Source organism: Lygodium microphyllum, chromosome 26 (genome assembly GCF_053477565.2).
Source record: "Lygodium microphyllum isolate KBCC chromosome 26, Lygodium_microphyllum_v1.1.10, whole genome shotgun sequence".
NCBI classification, from domain to species: domain Eukaryota; kingdom Viridiplantae; phylum Streptophyta; class Polypodiopsida; order Schizaeales; family Lygodiaceae; genus Lygodium; species Lygodium microphyllum.
In genome coordinates this window covers 132406167-132429808 of record NC_141160.1, presented here as the reverse complement: position 1 = coordinate 132429808, position 23642 = coordinate 132406167, and positions in this window count along the sequence as shown.

Here is a 23642-nt window from a genome sequence, read left to right as displayed (position 1 = left end):
TAGACTTTCTACTATCTGTATGTTTTACATAATTTGAGTCAACGTAACCCATAACTCATATATCTTGGCTACCATAGCAGATGCACATATCTATAGTAGTGCCTCTAAGGTATCTCATGATACCCTTCAAGATGTCCCAATGTTGCCTACTAGGTGTAGCCATATAACATGCCACAACGCCCACTACAAATGTTATGTCAAGATGGGTGGCTATCATGGCATACATCAAACTATCCACTACGGATACGTAGGAAACCTTGGCCATCTCAGTCATGTCCTCACTATGAATGATTGGCCTAACTAACCTTCACATGAGAAGGTAAAGGACAACCAATAAGCTTACTATCCTATATATGAAATCAATGAAGTACTCTGTATATGTACTCCTTCTGGGACAAGTAGAGAAGTCTCTTAGAGCAATTATGCATAATGTGCATACCAAGTATGTATCGAGGCATGTCCCACGTCATCATCTCAAAGCTCTTCTTGAGCTAAGTCTTCAAGCTATCCAAGTCAACACGAGTACTCCCAACTATAAGCATACCATCAACATAAAGCACCAAGATAATAAGGCTACCATCACGGGCCTTCTTTGTGTATAGATAGAGATCCATATCATTGTGTGAATACCCCTCTTAATGCATGAAAGCATTAAACTTATGGTACCCTTCCCTAGGTGCTTCCTTAAGCCCATAAAAACTCTTCATCAACTTGTACACTAGGTGTTCCTTGCTTTTTTCCATAAATCCCTTAAGCTATTGATATAAATATCCTCATGCATGTCCCCATGTAAGAAAGCCATATTAATATCCATTTGATAGAGATTCAAAATTAATTGAGCAACCAAGGCTAAGAAGCATAGGGTAGTCGTCTTGACCATAGAAGAGAATATCTCATCAAAATCAACTCTCTTTTCTTGCTCAAAGTTATTAGCAACCAATCTAGCCATATATATTGGCTTAGGGAGAAATGGTACTCTTCAACTTATATATCCACTTGCATAGCAATGCATACTTTCCATCAAGCAAGGAAACTAAGCTCCATGTATAGTTATTTTATCGTGAATCAAACTCAAATTTCATAGACCTCTCTTAAGAATGAGAATCGCCTCTGCACATAGCCTCCTCATAGATAAATAAGTGACTCAATAAAGTCTATCACCATGACATAATTCATAGGGGGACTCATAGTGATCGGGAGGATATGAAGCAAGTTTATGAGACTTTACCTCCTCTACAACTCAACCACTAAGAGCAGTGCATGGAGATCTATAAATGAGATGCACGGTAGCAATAACTACCTCAGCCCAAAAGTGTTACAATAAGGCCTACCTAACTAAGCATACTATGAAAACTTTCCTATATAGTCCTATTCATGTCCTCTACAATACCATTCTCGGATGGGTTGTACGGGGAAATCAATTGACACTTAGTACCCCTCTCATCACATAGCTATTTAAAAGCCTTAGAGACATATTCATCCCCATTGTCAGACTGTAGGTATTTTAGCATATACCTAGATTGGTTCTCAACCATGGCAAGAAAGCATTGAAACATAGGCAAAACATCTCATTTTTGCTCAATGGAATAGGCCCAAACCTTATGTGAAAAATCATCTATGAATATAAAAAAATACTTCAAGCCATCCAAGGACTAACAAGGTATAGGGCCACAAACATCTGAATGCACAAGAGCCAAAGGCTCACCCACACCCATAGAACCAACTTCTTATGCAAATTATGAGTCTACTTGATATAAAGACAATGATTACATGAATCAAAATAAGAGTAATTCAAGGGGCGGTGTCGTGCTGCTATGCATCTGAGTCGTATACACCTCCATTTCTTTTGTTGTGCATTTGTGTTATTTTCTGCGTGTGATTCATTGTTTGTGTGATGCATTTCGATAATCCGCATCCAATGTATATATTCCCTTAGTGTATGTGCATGATTTTGTTTGGATGCATGATGTGTGTGTGTTAGAAAAATATGAAAAACTGATGCCAAAGGACATTATCAAGCTGATAATTTTAATGATGAACTCCAAGAAAAGTGCAGGATACCGTGGAATCAAAGGAAGCTTTATAGAAGCTGACATTTAAGCTATGAAGACAAAGGTGTAAATTCAGGAATATCATGTGCAATGGGAAAAGCTCAAGGAGTGCTGGACGGGTTTCCTTGTCGAGATGTAGTCACTTGGAATGCCCTTATCACAGGTTATGCTTTACATGGGCAGATTGGAAATGTGTTGGACTGTTTTGAGCAGATGCAAGAAGAGGGTGTGTCCCCAGACCCAAGTTCTTTTGTCTGCATGCTGAATGCGAACAATGACTCATGCCTACTATTTGAGGGGGAAGGGAATGTAAAAACAGCACTTGTCGAAAGAGAAAAAGAAGATGCGCTAATATTAGAGGGAAGAAGCTTTTCCTGGGGGCCGTCACTTTATATGATAATGGGACTAAAAGTTTGGCGGACTGGGCTTGTGGAGAAAACGGGGGAAAGTGTCCAGAATAGTGGAGTCTGCTGCTTTATTAAAAAAAAGTTTTTTTTTCGTGGAATGGCGACCTGAAAACGGCTATTCTGGTTCCTCTGTGGGGGATGCAGAATCACGGGAACTTTTCAGTAGCCGCCTAGGCAGAATACTAAGGAGAATCCACCATGCAATACGTGTTTTGGGAGGCATCGACTGGTTGCTATTGTTCTGAAGTGAGCAGAAGACGCAAGAGTAAAGAGGAGGGATATGCTTTTGTGATGGAGTTTTTGTAAAAAAAAAAACTACAAGGGAAGAGAGAAGACGTCTTCATCGCCATAGCGGACCTGTAAAGAAGGCTCTTCTTTATCTCTCTTGCGCTTGTAGCGGGGATTCCTTGGCTTTCTTCACCGTCTTAGGTGGGCCTTATTCTTCATTAGTGGGTAGCCTTCCTGAATGGAAGGAAAATTCTGGATTTTTTCTCCATCACACAGCCGAAGGTAGCTTTTGGTTTGTCACGACTTTTAGACGCATGGCGAGAAGAGGACCTTAGAAGCTCATCTTGTCAAACCCAACTTTTCTCCATGCACTTGACCATCATTGCTTGTGCATGTTGGCATTATCTATACATAGTTACAAAATTCATTGTTTATTTATGTACATATTTATGGACCCATGTCACTTCGTGAGGATAATAACCAATTGTAGAACTCAGGATTGTATTGGAGTGTGGCACACGCATCCAGTACTTGTGGTAGCCTACTTAATAACAACATGTATTTTGCAACATCGAGAAGCATGGTACCTTGTCCAAGTCTACTTGCCACATGTAGCTCCTCCTTAGTGAGAACCTTATTAGCCAGAGGGTTCTCTTGGCTAGTTTTGGTCAAGTCCATTCCCAAATGGCAATTAGTACTCAGAAGGAAGGTGGCGCCACATAGGTTGGGTCTCTTCAAGACCACCATTTGGCCAATCTGAGACCGCCATCATAATCTAGGCTCCTAGTTTGTCCATTGTAACGTGGTTTTTGAGCCAACGTTCTTTAAATTGACTTTCACTCTTTGATTGTTGCTTAAGTTGCTCTATCTCTAAGAGATTTGGTTGGCAAAGTGCTTCGTTGAATGTCACAGTTAAGCGTAGTTCGTCGGCCTCCTCGTCAGAGATGAGTTGCATGCGTTCATGTAGGAGCTTGCCATAGTGCTCATTAAGATACTATTGCTCTTCCCAAGATAGAGGAAATGACAAGCATTCCTCAAGTTGCTCCTTAGGAAATGTACCAATGTCTGCAAGGACGTAGACACTTGCGAATACTTTGAGTTTAGAATCCAACTCAGTTAAGAATTATGTGACACTTCTATGTTCTATGAAGGCTTTCTCGGTTGCTATCTCATGCAAGGTTTTACGAGTGTCCCTAGGCTTTAGCATAGCTGGGGGCTTGGGCCTAGATGAGCAAGATTGATCAATGCTAGGATTGCTTATGTCCTTGGGCTTTTCTTGTTTCTCTTGAGGCTTTGCTGCTATTGTGTCATGGTTCTCCTTGGATGTGATTGGTCTAAATTTGTCACCCTGTTATGAGAGTGTTGTATTCACTCTTGACTAGTCAATGTAAGTTCTGTTGTCGGTGGATTGAGTGTTGCAAGCAACCGTTGATGGTAATGGTTGCTTTGACTTATTAGAACATACGGATGTGCCTGAGGTTTCACCGCTATTAGGAGAGATGGCCATGGGTTCCTTAGTGGGTAGACCCGATGCTTCATTCTCAAGCCCTTCCGTGCTCTTGGTCTTTGTCTTCTTGGTGTTCGCAATTGCTTGCAAATGCTGTTGTTCTCATTGTTTTCCCCTCTTTTTCTTGGTTAAGGAAGGTGTATCCCTTAAAGATTCAGGACCCTGAACTAGGTCAGCCGTTGGTATGCTTGGTCGGGGGGCCTTAGCTTTCTCTTTCTTTGGTGTGTCCTCATGGGATGTAGCTGCGACCTGTTGGGCTGCCTTGCTAGGTTGATTGGTCAAATGCGCCATCTCCTTGGCCACATCTTTGAGAGGTTTCTCCACAAGCCTAGGCTTGAGGTCCTTCAAGAGTGCTAGAGGTTTCAAGGATGTTGATTGCGACACCTCTTCTATGGGTGATTTGCTAAGGACACATCTTGTAAGAGGCTTCATCATGGCCAAAGGCTGTGACTGCTATGATTCTTGATTGGAGGTAGTAGCGGCTAGTTCAGTGGACTGGCCACTATTGGTAAACTACAGTGTCAAGTCCTTAAGTAGATCGGGAGTGGCCATGTATTTTGTTGCCCTTTACTCATTCACTTGTGCAGATTGAGCATTAGTTGAGGTAGTCACGATGGATTACACAGGCATATCCTTAGGCTGAGAGCTAAGGGTAGTGTCATGTCTCACCTCTTGGAAATTTGGAAGCTTAGATGGTGATAGAGATTCGGATTGAGAAATTGCATTTGATGATTGTTGTTGTGCTTCCTGTGTCCGTTTAGGGAAAGAGGGTGTAGGAGACATGGGACTCCTAGGTGGACTTATCACTAGCTAGGAGATTTGCTCGTGGCTGTTAGATGATTCTTCCAGTTGCTCTGTTGAGCAATCAACCTTGCCATGAGCAATGTTGCACCTAAGATGCTCATTATCCTCTTGGGAAATCAAAGGCTCCTTGGGCACTAGTGTCTTTTGTGTACACTTGATGGGTACATATGATATGCACTTGTTAATCACACTAGGCTGAGGATCTACCCTTTGAATAGTCTAGTTTGGTTTCTTGATTTCACTTGTGAGGGGCTCGGTCACTCCAATGTTTTTGACTCGAGACTTGTTTTTTTGTTTAGATTTTCTCCTGCACTTTTCTGCCCTTGATATGTCTTGGCCTTTGGCTAGCAAGGGGTTTTGGTATCCAAGTCCATTGGTTACCTGTGTGATAGCCTTGAGCACGTAGCAATGCTGTGGATATCTGTCACGGGGTTGTGTTGGCTCTCTATCAATACCTTTTTCTATAAGGTTTGGGCTTCTCTTGGGATCTTCTACGATATTTGTAAGTCCAAAGCATGTCCTTGGCATTGTCTCTTAACTTCTTGTTTCAAGCATGGTCTTGCTCACTGGTTCTCTCTGTTCGACATGTGTTTGTATAAACTCTTTTAACAAGCCTTTGCTCTCATCACTAGACTTGCCTGATATGTCAGAATGTTCCTTGTCTTTCCCTCAAGGTTTGATGGGGTTACCCTTACTAAAGGTTGTGATTATCCTTACACTTGGTAGTGTCAAGTGTACCCTTTGTGCTATGTAATCAGTCTCACACTTTGTCGCCCTTTGAAGGGTCATCCTAGGATGGTTTCCTTTCCACAACTAGCACTATTTTGAGGAACATGGAATAGGATAGGTAAGCTTTTAGCTTCAATAGTTACTAGGATTTTACACTTTTCTATGAGTGCTTGTGGGTGTCCCCCATATACACACTAAGAGTTGCATTAGTCGATGTGAGCTTTTTTTGGCCTAGCAGAGTCCATGCTTTGTAAGTCAAGATATTAAAATCTGCTCCTTTATCGATGAGAGCATCGACACTACGCTCTCTTTTTACGGTGAGTTTGACCCTAAGATAAGCAGGTGGTACCATGTCTTCATCTTCCGGGTCTTGGCTTGTAAATTTAAGCCTTCTGATGCATGTAGAGGACTTTCATGTTTAGCCATCCTTGCAGTAGCTTGATGATGTTGCATTCTGTGTTGACTAGATGCAATCCGAATGCAACCTGTACATGTTCTTGTGGTATGACCTTTTTGCCCTTGTTGGCTAGATTAGCGCATTGAGGTTCTAGGGTCTCTTAATGCGTCATCTTACTCGTGTTAGCTTCGCTTCGAGGTCTATGACTCTAATGGTTGCCGCTACGACGTTGATTCTCTCAGCAACCTACTCAAGCTGCTAAGCTGCTGTGTCTTGTGAATTCGCCTGTTCCTTGCACCAGAATCAAGTTTTGGGCATCGGGATGGCTTCCAAGGTTTGCGTGATTGAGATCTAGTTGGGTCTGGTGCAATGTTCTAAGAAATTTGTAAAAATTTGACTCGGCCCAACTCATTCGAATTGCAGGGGGGCTGAGTGGTGGACTCGGACAGGCCAAGGACAACAAGGACCGAATATTAAGTTGGTCCGAATGGTTGACTTGGAAGGGTCGAGTGACAATTGTTTGAATCACGTGGGCCGAGTGGGGGGAACTTGGATGGCAGGCTGAGAGCCAAATTTAAAGGTGTTGGCCAAGTTGTGCGTTTGGACGGGCCAAGTAAAAAAGGGCCGAGTGGTTGACTCGGACGGGCCGAGCGATAAGTGTCCAAATCAGGTGGGTCGATGAGGGGAGATCGAGAGTTGGGTGGTGGGCCGAGGGTCAATTCTGGGACTCATTCCAAAATTGCTGTTACTTGGATGGGCCGAGCGCGATGCGTTTTTGCCGAACTCCACAGAATGCGTCGCGCTGAGCAATCAAAGCCTTCTTACTGGTCGAGCACCTCTAGATCCTAGCTACTCATGCAGGGAAGGTGTGGAATTGCCTATAGTAGGCAAAGGACTCCTCGATGGCAAGATTGAAGTAGGTCCATGCAATGAAGCTCTCTCCCTCTCTCAGCTCTCCTAAAACCCTGCAATGCAAAATGTAGTCTTCCATACCACTCCTAGCCTCTTATTACCCTACCTAGGCCTGCATTCACCTTAATCTTCCTCCCCTTACCAATATTTAATCCAAAATTTCATTTTTTTCCTTTCTTTTTCCTATTTTAGCCTGTTATACAACAACAAAAAACCCTACTGCATGCTCCAATGTTTTGCTCCTATCCTACCTAATTGCAAGCAAAAATCATACCTACACTACTCCAACATACTTTTCCAAATCCAAAAAACCAAAACCTACTTGCTAAGGAGATCGAATACCTCTTCAAACTCCCTCGCTTCCTACCTATCTACTTCAAGCATCGGTTCGAGGAAAACTTTACTTTGATGCACTCGATTCGAAGCGCTCAAGGCTTGAATCCATTGGTCCTGGCAATGGAACCAAAATGTAGAGGGAGCTCACGCTCCACCGCCAAGACCCATGGACCACTTATTGCTTCAAGCATTCCAAGACGAGCACTAATGGCTACCTCTCATATAGCTGACATGCTATCCATCTCTACGAGTGTAGTGAGCTTACCTCCATGCCCGATCGAGTTACCTCCTCTCCCGAGCACTCCAGTAGCTCCATGATCCAAGTGCAATCTTCAAGCAAGCTCCATCCTCAAGCTCCATGCTCCAAGATCCATTGCCGCGAGAAGAGAAGAGAAGAGAAGAGAAGAGAAGAGAAGAGAAGAGAAGAGAAGAGAGGAGAAGAGAAGAGAGCTTCTCCACCCCGGTCCCTCACCCTCACACACTCACTCCCTCACACTCTCACACACTCTCTCTCAAGCACAAGCTCAAGCAAGCAAGCAAGAAGAAGAAGAAGAAGAAGAGGAGAGCTACTTTTGGCCACACACAAGAATGAGCTTCTCATTCACTTTTCAACTTTATATACAAAACCCTAAATCCCTTTTGGACGGTCATCCCCTTATCCCCTTTCTCACATGGTTGGCCATGGCTTAGGCCCTTTCTCCCATTGTCCTTCTATCCTTCTAGCTTCATTCCTACCGCTCGTCTACCTTTACAATTTGCACGGATGAGAGCCCGGAACTCTTAAAATAAATCATGGTGCACCCTATGCTTTTTTACAAAAGTATTGACTTGTGCTTTTTCTCTTGCGTCTTTCTCCTTGATTTAGGACTTTTCTACACTTCTTGTGTTTCCAAAATCTTCTTGGTGTGCCTTTGTCATTTGTTTCACTTTTGCCTTGGCCTTGTCTTCTACTTTAGATTTTTCGGCTTTTCCACCTTGTTCGTTTGATGGTTAACATATAGAAATAGTATGCACAAGATACGCTGATTAAGTATGGAATGATGCATTGTAAGTGCATGGAAACACCACTAGATCAGAATGTAAAGCTTGGAGTTGATGTTGGTAGTGAGATAGAGATCTACCTTACTAGTACTCATCCTGATTGCAGTTATTTAGTGGGGTTGCTTAGCTAGTTTATGTAGAAGCCACGCAAACCTCGCTTGGATGCAGTTATTAGGAGGATTATGCAATATATGAAGGGTACTTTTGATTATGGGTTGTTTTATGAGTTTGGAAAACCACGGTTAGATGTGCATATGAAGACAATAAACCAGTGGTTATGCTATTAGACTCTTGAAAGTAGTATAGTCAACTTGAGCAATAAAAAGCTACCTACTGATACTCTCTTTAGCACAAAGGCAGAGTATAGAGATGTAATCTTAGCTGCATGTGAAGTAGTTTGACACTTGATATTGTTACATGACTTGGGTGTAGAGATGGACATAAAGGTCATATTGCATTGTGACAACATGACCATTGTGCTATTGGCTAGCAACCTAGTTTACCATGCTAGATCAAAGCACATAGAAGTTCATTATCACTTCATCAAGGAAATGGTACTTGTAGGAAAGATAGGTATACTTCATGTGAAGACTGAAGACCAAGTAGTTGATATCTTTACCAAATCACTTGGTAAAGATAAGTTTGTTTACTTCAAGGAGCCACTTGGAGTACATAGTTTACTTGAGCTTGAGGGGGAGTGTTGAAAATCAAGCTCATCAGTGGTATTGACTGACATTCTTGTCAGTCTCTTTCCCTCTCTTTGAATATGTTGAAAATGGTACTATCACCAAAAGTAGATGCCATTATGAGTACAAAGCAAGATTGAATAGTGTGCTATAATGATAGTAAGTTAGTCTCAAAATCAAGCCAAAATTGAATGCAAGAGATAGGGTGCAATACAATGTATGATTGACCACAAAAGAAATGCACTAGAATACTCAAACCAAGTGCCTACTCTCAACAAATTGACTCAAAATTGAATTGCAACATTGCTATTGATGAAACTGTGGTAACTATAGGCAAAGTACAAAATGATAAGTTTCCAGTACCATGGAAATCTAGGTAGCAATTGGGATAAATAATGCAACTAGCGGTGTCAAGAAAGAGCATAAACTATTAAGTTTCCAAATATTGTCATCGATGCAAAGATGTCAAGTACATAGATACATTCGCAAGTAAAAGAGTAACATGTGCATAAGAGATCTTCAAAAGCAACAAAGATCCACCAATTTGCAATTAACTCACTGCATATGAATAGGGAAGCTCAAATAGATAACCAAGCATGCATCCAATGCCGACAAACTCAACAACAGGAACTACAAGTGTACAAATGAAAGCTAAATCAACCCATAGTTATTAATGCTTGCAAAGATAGTGTATGTATAAAACAAGTGAGCATATACACATACACAAGAGATTCCCATTGTCGCTAATAACCCAATCTTTGCAATGATAAATGTTAAGGTACTCCCACTAGAACAAAATTTAGAAAAGTAAGGAGCAATGAAAGACAAAAGTATCATTACATCCGAGAATCCAAAATACATCAAATGTACATATGGGAGTATATATATATAACATAAGTAACCAAGCTCATAATTGATAAAGCTCTAAAGCAAGTGGCCAATTCAAATATGTAAATATTTGAGCTTAAGATCAAAGGTTAAAGCTCAATGAGAGCATATCCAAGCATGTACATTAGTGGAAAGCATATGTAAGTCCATATATGATCCTTAAGTAGCATGTTGGCATTAAATACATCAAGTACATAATCATTCAAGTTGTATATTTTCTGCCCATAGGGTATTACAATAATAAACCTTCCAAATCTGAGCTAAAGAAGCTCTAATCAATCCAAGAGACTTTTCTACCATTAATACATCATCCATGCATCATATACTTGCCCCATAAGCATCAATGGAGCATTAAATAATCAAATATATGCTGTCCCAAATAGTGAGCAACATTTTACCTTGAATAGTGAATCAATGGCTAACTTCAAACTCTGTATATGGTGCTCAAGAAGGAGTTAAAGAAGCCAAGATGGACCCCCACATGCTGGACAACAAGTGTAGAGAACCATTGAGGAGTAGTGTGCCCGATGAAGGCAGGTGGGGGCAACCCCTAAAAATGCACCACAAATTTCACGATTGTCCCTAGGGGCCTACCCTGTTGTGCTTGACCTCTAAGGTCACTTGGCAATGGGAAAAGGTGCTCTAAATGCTGAGAAATAATTGGGAAGGAATGGGAGTTTTTTGCATACCTTAAAATGGACTGCTAGTTGAATGGTGGAAGGGTTGAGCAAGAATGAGAGCATAAGTGGAAGAAGAAAGCAAGAGCTATGGAGGTTGGCAACAAGAGAGAGTAAGATCATATGTGGGAACTCCAACAGTCACAATGTGTGATGTGCCTTTCTTTATTCTATTGGCATAGGAAGAGTAAAGAATAAAGTAACAACAATGGGTGGTTTTCCACCTACAATGTACATATGTGCATGCAATTACAATATAAATACGGACAGCTAGGCACATGTAGCCTTTAATCCCCAACAACATGGCCCCCTAAACTTTAGTTTTTGTTTATGGACCTTAATAAAGTAGAGCAATACTAAGTTGCATTTTGAAAATCTATTTGTTTTGACTTGATTGTCAAACTAGATCTTTTGTTGAGTTTTTTTGTAGATGAAAGTGTGTGTTGCCAACAATTAGGCTTTGAATAATTATTCAAGCTTCATAAATTGGTTGATCTAAGGCTTTTAACCTTCAAACTCTCATGTGTAGCCACTCTTATACTTGGGACAAGGAATTCAATTGGCATAATGGCATTAGTGCCATATATAAACTTAAATGTAATTTGGCAAGTTGGAATCTTGTAGGCAATATGATATGCCCACAATGCTGCCTTAAGTTTGTTGTCCCAATTGCTTTGAGAAGTTGACACTATCTTGATCAACACATTGATCAAAGTCTTGTTTTTTGCTTTAGCTTGGCTAGAGGGAAGAGAATCTTGCTATTGTGTATGCATCATCTTTCATGTGGTTCTAGCTTTGGTCCACTTGGTCAAGTAATCATTGGCAATGATAATATACCCAACTTGTGAATACTAGGCTGCATGACTTATAGGCCCGATGAAATCTATTCCCCACTTTTCAAAAGGTTATCTTGTGATTACTTGTGAAAGCTCCAATTTGTCTTTCCTTACTGGCACCTTCATGCCTTGGCATTCATTACAATGTTTCACAAATTTAGCTACATTGCAAAATAGGGTGGGCCACCAAATTTAGCTCCATTGAAATGACCTCCTACAACTCCCACGTATGCTTTAGCTAAAACTTCATGCATCTCATGCTCATAGACACATCATCTTAGCCCAACCAATATAACTGCCCATCAAATAGTTGATAGGGTTTCACTTTCATTATAAGACAACAAAGCCAAGATTTTTCAATTGGGTGATGCAATATCTCAGGTAAGGTCTATTTTGAAGAGATACTCTTTTCTCTAGAAATTCTAAATAGGTGTACATACGGGAGATCATTTGCGATGCGTTTCCCTGTAGGGTCTCCATTAGGTAGTTGAGACAAATGATTGGTCATGTAGTGCTATTTTCCTTTTCTTACAACCATTGAGAAATGAAATTTGAGTAGGAGAGTAGCAACCACTTGGCTATGCATCCTATAGTATATGGCTTATTTATAAGGTATAGTAGGGCTTGGTGGTCCACATAGAAAGTGAATAGTGTTGCTCACAAATAATGTAGCAATCCTTTTATGATAAAAACTATTACCAATCCTTCCTTCTCGATGATAGAGTAGTTCCTCTTAGTATCAGTGACTTGATGACTAGTAAAGCTCACTGAAGAGTGTAGATTGTGTTTTCCAAGTTGGTACAAAATTTCCCCCACAACAAACTACTTTAAAGAATTAATGTGCACATGGAAGGTCATGTTCCGGTCTAGGGCTCATAGAATCGATGCTATAGTTAGAGCCTTTTTTAGTGCATTGTACGTATGTTGGTATTTCTCAGTCCATTTCAAAACAATCGATAATTTGTACAAGTGCCAAGCAATCAATGCATAGTTTAGCACAAGCATTTGATACTATCCTATATAGCCAGAACTCCCTTTAGTTTATTGGAGGTGGTAGATTGAAAATAATTCTAACCTTTGAGAAGTCCATTGCAATGTTATTCTTAGAAACTATGTACCCTAGGATACAATCATGTTTGACCTAGAACTGTGCACTTTAAGGGTTCAAGGAGAGAATGTACTACCTGCAATATTCAAAGATAGCTCGAATCTTTTCCAGGTGCTCTATATACTTCATGTGTACATACATATTGTCCATGAACACCTCCAACCATTTTTGAAGAATATCCTTGAAAATGTTGCAAAAGAGTTATTGGAATGTGGCAAAAGCATTGGTGACCAAAGGGCATCATTCTATATGCAGACACTCCCCATTCAATTGCAAAGGCCATCTTATATCTATCATTCAAATGAATTTGCACTTGGTTATAACTTAAAAATCCATCAAGGAAATTGTAGGCTCCTTTTTCTATGGCCCACTCTAACACATGCTCAGTGTAAGGGTAGTGATAATTGTCTCTCTTTATTGTAGCTTTTATAGTTCATACACTCTAACTTTTTAATTCTTCTTTAGCATGATGACGATAAATGAGGATAATTGTCTATCTTTATTGTAGCCTTGAATTTTTATATTTCACATACACTCTAACTTTTTTATTATTCTTTAGCACGATGATGATAGGTGAGACCCAATTCGTGTGCTCAATTTCGTAATAAATCCGGAGTTCAAGATATTTCAATCTCCTCTTTGACAATGCGATCATGCTTAGGATTTGTTGCATAAGGGTGTTGTTTAACTAGTACCATATCTAGTACCATGGGATGTTGTGGGTGACTATATTGAGGTCTATCCCCTTTAGCTCCTTAATTGACCAAGTAAACACATCCTTGAACTCTCACCAGTGATGTAGATTAGTCTCCTCATTCATAGTAAGGTTATCAGCTTATGAAGATAGGTATAGGCTTTTGGTCTTCTTTGGCTAAATAGACTTCCTTACTTTGGCTAGCCCTTCTATTGGCTCATAGGTCTATCCTTGCTAGTTTTCCCCTAACAAAAACACTATCCATTCACATTTTTAAAACTTTGTGAAGCATTTAGGGAGGCCTTATGGTTTTTTTATTTCTTAGTGTCAGTAGTTTTTGTAGTTTTTTTCACGTCCTTTAACTATCTATGCCATATGTCTAGGGCATAGAATCTTAGGTAATGAAGGAATTTCTAGCTCACTATCAGAGCTAACTTCTGATTCAAAGTTAAAGTCATAGCCTTTGCTAGATGATTTTTTTTATTTAGGCGATCATAGTTCAAAGGCAATCCCAATTTCATAAAATGTCAATGAATTGGTTCTGGCTTGCTCATAATCTAACAGTTCTAGACATTCCAACTACAACTTGTCATAGTTCATTCTGACTACTCCATTGACTAGCAATGCTTGTGTTTCCCTACGTTTTGATTAAACAATAATTTATTCTATTGTGTACACATTGGTGTCATAGTCAATTGTTTCAAGCTCTATGGCTAAGGTTCCTCCCTCCAATTCATAGTCAGTGTAAGCACTTTTCATATCTACTACATCTAAAAACTCATTAGTCTCATTGGTTGTTTGTTTGAATGTGCACTCCTCTTGAGAAGGGACCAATTATAAAGTAATTTAGATTGTGCACTTTTCTTGATTTCCATCATTGAGCTTCCAAGGGCTCCTTAAGTGGTTTGGGTTTACACCAAGATCATTTAGCAATTTATTTTAAAAAAATTCTAGAATCTTGATCAATTTCATTATATTTGTAGGCACATGATAGGTATGCTTGGAGATGTGTGTATGCTTCTTGCCATCATATAAATCAAGATTGATGGTAGGTTTTTGCCTCGTGTTTTTGTTGCTTGTTTTTGTTCTTCCACATTGTTGACTCTATCAGCAGACAGCTGAACTCATATAGTCATCCTCATCTTCTGAGAAGAGCAAGCCAATGGTGGCAAGATGATGCATCCAATCTCTCTCATCATCAAGATAGGGAATGTATTTCATGGGTGGAGGCCATATTTTGATGCAGTTATAGCATCATCCTTCAATAAGGTGGAGATGGCATTTAGGTCGATTGATAAGCTCTTCCATATATCCATCTCGATCCTAATTGATTTCGTGCGATTCACAAAGAACATTAAGCCATTATCCCAAACCTTAATTGCTCATGCACCTCTGCCAAGGTTGATCAAATAGGATATCATAGTCAACTCCCTTCATGACCATGAAGCTCACCAAGAACTTGATTCTTGCAATATTAATAGTTGAATGACCTGACCTTTGTTCCATTGGCTAATGTAACATTAAAGAGTGCTACCTCTAGAGGTGGATTATACAAATCCTACATAACTACATTGCTAAGAACATTAACTCTTAATACTTTATGGAAGGAGAGAATCTTACTTTTCAAGTTTAAAATTTTACATCTAGCCAAAACTTGTTTTTTTTGGGCTCATTTTTGCAATTACAATAGGTTATAATTGCATGATCTATGAAACATGCATAAAATGAGCCCAAACACACAAGGATTGAACCCTTGGTCCTCTACTACACACATAACCATTGCATGCTCTTTAAAAAAATGTAGTAAACTCACCGATTTATCTTCTTATTGTAGTCTATATACAAAGGGTCATCTCAATGGATCCATGATTCAAATGATGCACCTCAAGCAAGCTCCACCTCCATAGCCTCAATCTCTCTGCAAAGTTCACGTGCAAGAAGAAGACAAAGAAGAGGAGAAAGAAAGAGCTTCTCCCACACTAGTCGTTCACTCCACCTACACTCTCCACCACAATAATGAGCTTAACACTTCTTTTTTTCATTTTATACATGGCCTTGGTTTTTTTGGGCACCTTCCCATCTCTTTGCCTCAAACCAATCTTCTCTTACCTTGCATACATCTGTTGGTTTTTAGTAATTCTTTTCCAACTTATTGGACCGAGATTTTTATGCTCATGCCCCACTCAGGATGTTATTACAATTTATATGAGTCTAGCTCTCTTTATAAAATAATTTTCTGCCAAAAAATTACAAGTGTTTGAGAGACACTTTGGTTTCTTCTTCCCTTTTGGGATTAGACATTTTCTTTTGTGCCTCCTTTGTTGTGCATTCCTAGAAGGCATGAATGCTTAACAAGGGGTTTATTAGATTGCAAAGAGAAGGGATGCAATGGGGTGCCCTTTTCTAGCTCATCTCATCAAAGGGAATAGTCTAGAGAGTACTCCATTTATGTAGAATTGTGATTCAACTTGTAAACTTCTTATCAAATCCCATTACCTTAAGTATATGGAGGATGAAATCCTAAGAGATGCTTGTAGAGTTACAACCCTTGGACATTCCACAAATGAAATAGGAGTCCATAAGTATGGACATTGGATAAATTATTGGATATGACTCCATCATGGTAGTGGTTAATAGATTGACAAAAGTTGCACACTTGATCCCAATCAAAACAACCTATAAGTCATCTGACATTGCTTGAGTCTTTATCAAATAAGTATTTAGGTTACATGGATTACCAAAGAGCATAATTAGTGACCGAGACTCCAAGTTCACCTCTAAGTTTTGGACTTGCCTATTCCAAGCAATTGGAATGCAGCTATGCTTCCATACTGCTTATCATCCTCAAACTAATGGTCAAACTGAGAGGGTTAACCAGACCATTGAAGATATTCTAAGGTCTTTTTGTAGCAAAGAACTGAAATGGTGGATTGAGCATTTACCTTTGGTGGAGTTTGCTTATAATATTGCCTTTCAACAAACAATCAAGATGTTGCCATTCCAAGCCTTGTATGGGCAAGAATGTCATACGTCTCTTGTAAAAGAGATGTTCACTCTCTGCCCAAGTGGGATACCAATTTGAAGTTACTTGATTCGGCTCATCATTAGTAAGTTCTAAATCAATCATTGCAAAAAAACTTAACATTAGTTGGAATATACATTCTTCTCTAGAGGAATTGTCTTTCTTTGCCAAATTAGTAGCCATGTTGCTTAAAGATTAACAAACTAGCAAAGATTTTATATGAATAGGAAGAATAGGTTTTGTGGTACTCATCTAGAGGTGATTATGGGCAATCTCCTCTAAGGTGTTCAATGGTTTGACCTAGTCAGCATAATCTAACTAGTGGATGGGGTTAGTAGGACAAATAATGTAAGTAAATGGACTCTTGCTCTATTGACATCATTGGGTCTTTCTAAGAGTGTATCCTCAAGTTCTTTTGGGCTCTTAGCCACAACTCATCTTCTTGTTGCCCCATATTTTCTAAATTTTCCTTCATAGGTCCCTTGATTGGATTAGGCTTCAAATACTTCAAGGATTTTTGCTATTCATTATGCTCTTTTGGCTAGAGTTTGTATTCTATTGTGAGGCACAATAACTAAAACCTTGTTCCTCAATTGAAGTGACAATCTTGACCACAACTAAAGGCTGTGACTATGTGGGTTCCATTTTGAAATTGAAAATAATAATAATAGATTCAATGGGTTGGTCAATCTTGCAAGTCAAAGATGATTGCATTCGTGGATCCTTGGACTGATTGAAAATAGCTTTAGTCTTGGAATTTCCAGAGGTTTTTTTGACAATGATTTTGGAGGGAGGTCCTCAATACTTTGATGTTTACTTAGCTATACGTGATGGATCTTGTTTCTTTGATTAAGCAATTGTACTAGGCTATTGCTCTACTGGATATTCTGTTTCAACTTGGATGGCAAACGTTCTTTTCTCTTGGGAGCTATCTCACTGGATTGCTTGTCAACACTTGAGGGCTCTATCATTTTCTTCCTTGGACTTTCTCTTTTAGCTTGAGTAGCATCACATGGATGTGGTTGCTTTGTTTCCTCCTCTTGGATCGATGACTTCTTGGACACCATGAGTTCCTCATGTGGATTAGCGACTATGTCAAGATGTTGCACTTTCAGAGTTGTGGGCTCAAGTTTCTTTGTTGGATAGTTAAGTTTGACTTTTCAGTCTCCAAGACAAGACTTGTAGCCTCTAAGTGGGCTGATTTTATCTCCTCATTAGATTTGAACCTTGACCTAGATCAATATTTGGGTCCCTTTCTCTTTCTCTTTGATTTTAATGGGACTTGGGCTTGGTCAGTGGAGGTGGCTATGTAGGCAGTTTCAACAAAAAAATCCAATGATTTTCTAGATAAAACACTTGAGCATGTAGCAACGCTTTGGGTACCCATCACGACTTTTTGCTAGCTCCCCATTGACACTTTTGATTATTTGTCCTAGAGTTCCGTTTCTAGAGGAATTTCTCTTTCGAACAATTGGAGAGTTTGTTGTAATGGTCCTCATAGATTTGCTCTCTCTATTGGTTTTAAGAGGATTCACACTAAGTAATTCCTTCTTATCCTCTTGTGCCTTGAGTAGTTCCTTTAGAAGTCTTTGGCCATCCTCATTAGGGTTTGTATGTGACTCTGAGATAGATGTTTTGATCTTACTTGGGGAAGAGACAAGGTTTCCTTTATTGAAAGTAGTGACTACCTTGATGATTGGTAAGCTTAGGTGTATTATGTGTGCTTCATGGTCTGCATTGAATTTGATTGCATGCTTGAAAGGTCTTCCAAGCAGGACTTCCTTTCTCATATCCTTTGAATTTGGAAGCACATAGAAAATGATTGGCATGAATTCAACCTCTATAGTTGAAATAATTTTGCATTAGCTCTTCATCTTCCAGGTCAATGTCCTTAGTCTTTCAACCTTACCTTTTTGAGTACTTGTCTTTCAGCTTTGTCTCCTCAAATTCTTGAACATTATGTACTTCTCTTTACTTTTGCAATAGGTGCAAATTTAGTCCCATTTTTCTTTTTTCCCCCCTCTTTTCTTGAATCTCTTTTGTTCTCATTGTTCATCATTTCTTGTTTAGTTATATCTTAGTGAGTTTTGTGAATGCATGCTATGGTTTTGAATGTCTCTAAACCCTCATCATTATATTTTTAATGAACTTTTTGTGTACTTTCCTACCTTAATTAGAAACTTTTGAATTACGATGGCCCAAATGAATTCAAGGTAGATTAGATCACAAGGTAAATCAATATTTTCTTTAAAAAACTTTCAATCAAGCAATGTAGGGAGTGAGCACACATATCTCTCAAGGGTTTCTTGTGGGCAAGCAAGATGTTGAAACACCACAATCCATTGAGATAAACAACTTCCCAAACCCCCTAGACAATATTATTATAAGAAATGTATAATAAAATTTTCCTTTTCATATTTGAACTTTCATTTGAGAATACAATTACTTTTTGATCCAATGTTTAGTTTATGTCTCAAAGATAGTTCATTAGATATTATAGCTAGACTAGTTTTGGACTAATTTTTCTCTTTAATTTGGCTACTTTGAGTGTATTAGAGGAAGAGTAGTTCAAAATAGTAACTTACAATATCCAATAGCTAGGAGGCAAAGTTTGTTGCTAGTCGAAAAACTATAAAAACTGGCCAATTAAGGTGATAAATGATGACATGTTGCAATGGCCATGGATTTTGCCTTTAGTATGCGGGAACTCTCATTAATTCTTGTATGTTTAGGTTTTTTAAATTTAGATGCACTCAATTTGGCTCTAGGGTTTCAACTATAGATAAATCATTGTAAAATAGGTCCAATTCATTCAAAGCGATCATGAAACTTGTCAATTTGATCAAGAAACTCTCTTCTATGGTTCACTCTATTCCATGTTTGTGATCTAGTATCATGGATTCACACTATCTATAATTTAGTTTACCTAGGGTGAGTTGAATTGGAAAATTGATGTAGATTGTAGAGATAAGTTTGTAAGATGCATAAAAAATTATATTGCAACCCTAAAAGCAATGGCGAAATCACTCAAATTTGATGCAAAATTTGTCTCATGCACTCTAGATATGATCCATCTAGATGGTTTGACTATGCAAGGAAATGCTAATGTTATTGTGAAACATCTAAGATCAAATCACATTGAATTTGAACACTTTAGCTAAAATCTATAGATAGTTCTGTAAGGTGGGTCCATTCACTCAAGGTGACTATGGATCCATTCAACATGATTTGGAAACTCCCTTGCAACTAAGATCAATTTTGTTACTAAGGTTTGAAGTTATGAGTCTAAACAAGCTATAGTCTAGTCCACTTAGGTACATAAAGATACTTGACATGACACCAATATGAATTTTAGAGGTAATCTTGTGAGACGGGTCATATAGAGGCTTGAAAATCTAAACATAGTCACAAAATCACTCAAGGTGATCCAAAATTTGTTGCCTATACTCGAGCTAAGGTTTTCTGTAGTTTAAAAGTGAGAAAGTGTTAGGTTAGTATAGATTATCTTAGATTAGACAATCCTACATTCACACATTCAAGTAGGACTTTTAGAGAGAACTTCGTAGTAAATCTACTATTCAAGCAATCACTCTCTAAGTGTTTGAAGTTCATCATAGATGATACATACAATTGCTAAAGGTGATGTGCAAATAATTATGGGTGGTTCTGATCAAGCTTAGACTCATTTAAGATGATTAGAGAGTCAATGTTTTGTTTTTCTAGAGTCCAAGGTGTGACAAATTTTTTGGAAGTCTTTCCTAGGGCTATGGATGCAGAATTGACTTATGGACTTAGCCATGGTGTGAGGTATTGGAGATGGTTTTGTGCCTTTAAAAGGGAGGAAAAAATCAGATGGTTCTTGCAATTAAAATTTTGGCTTTCTAGGACAATACCCCTAGATTTTTCTCCTTGAGTAATATGGTTTTTCATTGGAGTTGGAAATATTATTATGGATTTTGAAACTATTGATGCTAGCAAACACTGAGATCTTAGATTTTGAGTGCTTTAGCATCAAGAGTAGGGATATTATCATGAAGGATGATGAGACATGAAAGGTGATCATAGCCTCCACTAATTTTTTAAAACCACTCAAGGTGGTCTTCACCTTGGTTACGTATCATCCATCACCTTCAATCAAGATAGCCACCATCTTGAGTGACTCTCACCTTGATTTCCCATTATCTTGATCAAGATGATCATCACCTTGACTAGATCTAGATCCATTCATCTCAAGCAAGCTAGTATCATCTCCATTGAAGGTGACTAAGATCAGCTTGATCGCATCCATTTGGAGTAGGTATCACCCCAATTTCATTCCATCAATCCATTCAATGTGATCATCACCTTGATTGGAACACCTTTGCTGATTTTAATTAGCTTTACCAAGGTGATTGCCAACTTTACTAACTCAAAACCACTCAAAGTGATCCTTCACCTTTACTATAATCCATCATCACTACTGCACCCTATTACATTGATTGCATTCCAACCACTCAAGTAATCATAACCCATCATCGTGACAAGTATCCACCACCTTGACTCATTCTATGTTACTCAAGGTGATCTGCAATTAGAATATATAAAGTATATAGACTATGACAAATCCACTCAAGATGATCCTTCACTTGGATTGATCCCAATCACCTTGATTGGAACACCTTGATCAAGGTGAATATTCAAGCATCTCCATTGAAGTTAATCATCATAAATATCACTCAAATTAGCCCATTCAAGGAAATTCTCCATAACCTTGATTGGGCTTTTTTCATTTGGGAGGTTCATTATATGTAAATCCTTTATGTCATTGATTGCATGACATCAATGTCACTCAAATTAGTCCATTCAAGGCAATTCTCTAGAACCTTGATTGGGCTTTTTTCATTTGGGAGGTTCATTATAGGTAAATCCATTATATCATGTGCATTCAAGGACTATTTAAAAATACCCTTATTTGTGAATTTTTCTTAATAAAACATACCCCTTTTCTATTGAATTGTGAATAACCCCTTTGTATGGCACCCTTCTATATGCCAAATATATGTAAATATGGTATTCTAAAAATCCATTTTTTGATCCCACACGATATGTGTACATATTTATGAGTGATCCCACCAAGCTTTTTTAATCAATGCACTTAATACATACTAGTTTTACATAACCTTAATGTATCTAAATAGCTCCACAATTGTACAAACTCCACATAGATTGCATCCCACCTTCATTGAGAAATGTAGATAACTTTTTGAAAGATGTTTGATTAGCATAAAAACCACTTAAATGTATTCAAAATTGGGGAAAAAAGTATCACTTTTAGTGATTTTTTATGGGAAGTATGGATAATAGAGACCAAGACCAAGCCAATAGCTTGCATATCGAAGTAGTTTTTGTCAATTCAAATAGGCCAAAAAAGTACCTAACAAGGCCAACATGATTGATTCAAATAGGCCAAAAAAGTGGTTAACAAGGCCAACATGATCACCTTGAGCCAAAAATTGACTGGAAAGTATAATAATACTTATCATCATTGAGTTGAAATCATCATCTCTATTGTATTTAGATAGTGAGATCTAGTGGCCTAAGATAAGATCTGACTTGTACACCATAAGTAAAGAGGGACCCTAGCCTACTAGGAAGCCAAAAAACACCACAAACCAACTAGTCCACTATGATTACCACAATATCACTACGATTGGCATAAAAGATAATAAAAAAGATAAAGTTGATCAAAAGACAAAAGTTGCATGTACCAAGCTTCTCTTCTACATACCATGAATATTGTATAAGCTTAGAGGCTAGAATAAATTATCATAAATGATACACATGATGACTATATCATCAAAGAAGGCTAAATGAGCAAGAACTATCAAGCTATAAAGCCATATACACTTTGTTTTCTACAAACACAAGTTGTCACCACAGTCACTACTCTTGCTCCTTATGCTCCAATCATGGAACTTTCATTGAATCAGAGCAAAGAAATTAATTGAATTGATTGGTTTCTATGCCAAGAATATGTTACATGTGTGTGGAATTTATTGCATGTGTCAAACAAGCATAAGATCTACATCCTTCTTGCCCTCTATCTCACCTTGACTATCCCAATTTGTCAAAATCTATGCAATCTTTACCTCAATTGTATAATAAAACATCATACTTTTTCCAAATTTATGTACCCTACATCTTGCATCTCAAATCTTATATCTCTATCAATTTGGATCCATCCATGGTGAAAAAGCATTAGGCTGACTACCTTGATGTTGTTCGTAGATTGATGTAGCCTATAAAGTTTGAGTTGCAAGACTAAATTCTTGATCCTAGATTATATGGCATTGTCTATTGCATCCATATTTTGATTCTTGGTCATATTGGACCTTTCTAGAAAGCACATATGACATTTTGTATGTATAGACATTGAAATCACAGTCAAAACATCACCTTGATTGCATCTTGGGAACCTGACCATCACCAAGAAATTACTTAGGCTAAATATGTATAGACCCATCTACCATAGTCAAGCCAAACCACAATTCTCTAGAGAACCTACATTGATTGAATATGGCAAGTTCTTTAAGCTTTCATTTTTAAGCATATCTAGGCACTTCGTCAACTCCATGTTAGAGCATAAGGTTATGTTGCTTAAGAAAGCTTCATGAAGGCATCCATTATCATTATAGGAAGGTCACTTCCATTAGGTTTTATAAAGTGGTTATAATATTTAGTTGTTCTTCATTGATTGGCTCTTTTATTTGGTCAACAAGGTTAGCAACTAACTCTTCATGTAAAGAGAAGTTTGGATATTTAGGGTTAGCATGAGGACTTGGTTCTTTAGATTGATGCAGTACCACAATTACTCATTGAGCTCATGAATCACCTCTATCTCCTAAGGGTGGATTGCTCTTGAATCTTAACACTTCTAACACAATTTCTTAGTATTGAAAGTATATGTTGACATAGAGGTTTGACATTCCTACCCAAGATCTAAGTCAGATTCCTACTCGAATTTTGCATTGAGACCCTAAAATTAGGCACATTGGGGTTCTTAGGCTGTTGGATAGATCACTTAGGGTTTGGATGTCATAAGAGAAGAATGGTGTAGGGGAGTTTTTACCTTGATGCAAGGGGTAATAATGTTTATCCTAACATTTAGGTACAAGATCTAATTTTTACCTTAAATACTAATTCCTAAAATTTCAAGTTAAAAATATTTCTCTAGAAAAGTAAGCAAATATTTTGTGAGCCTTGAATGGAGTAGCTTTAGGAAAAAATAGAAATGCAAAAATGAGACAATCTACATTTAAATCTTTCCCCTTCTCTCCTTG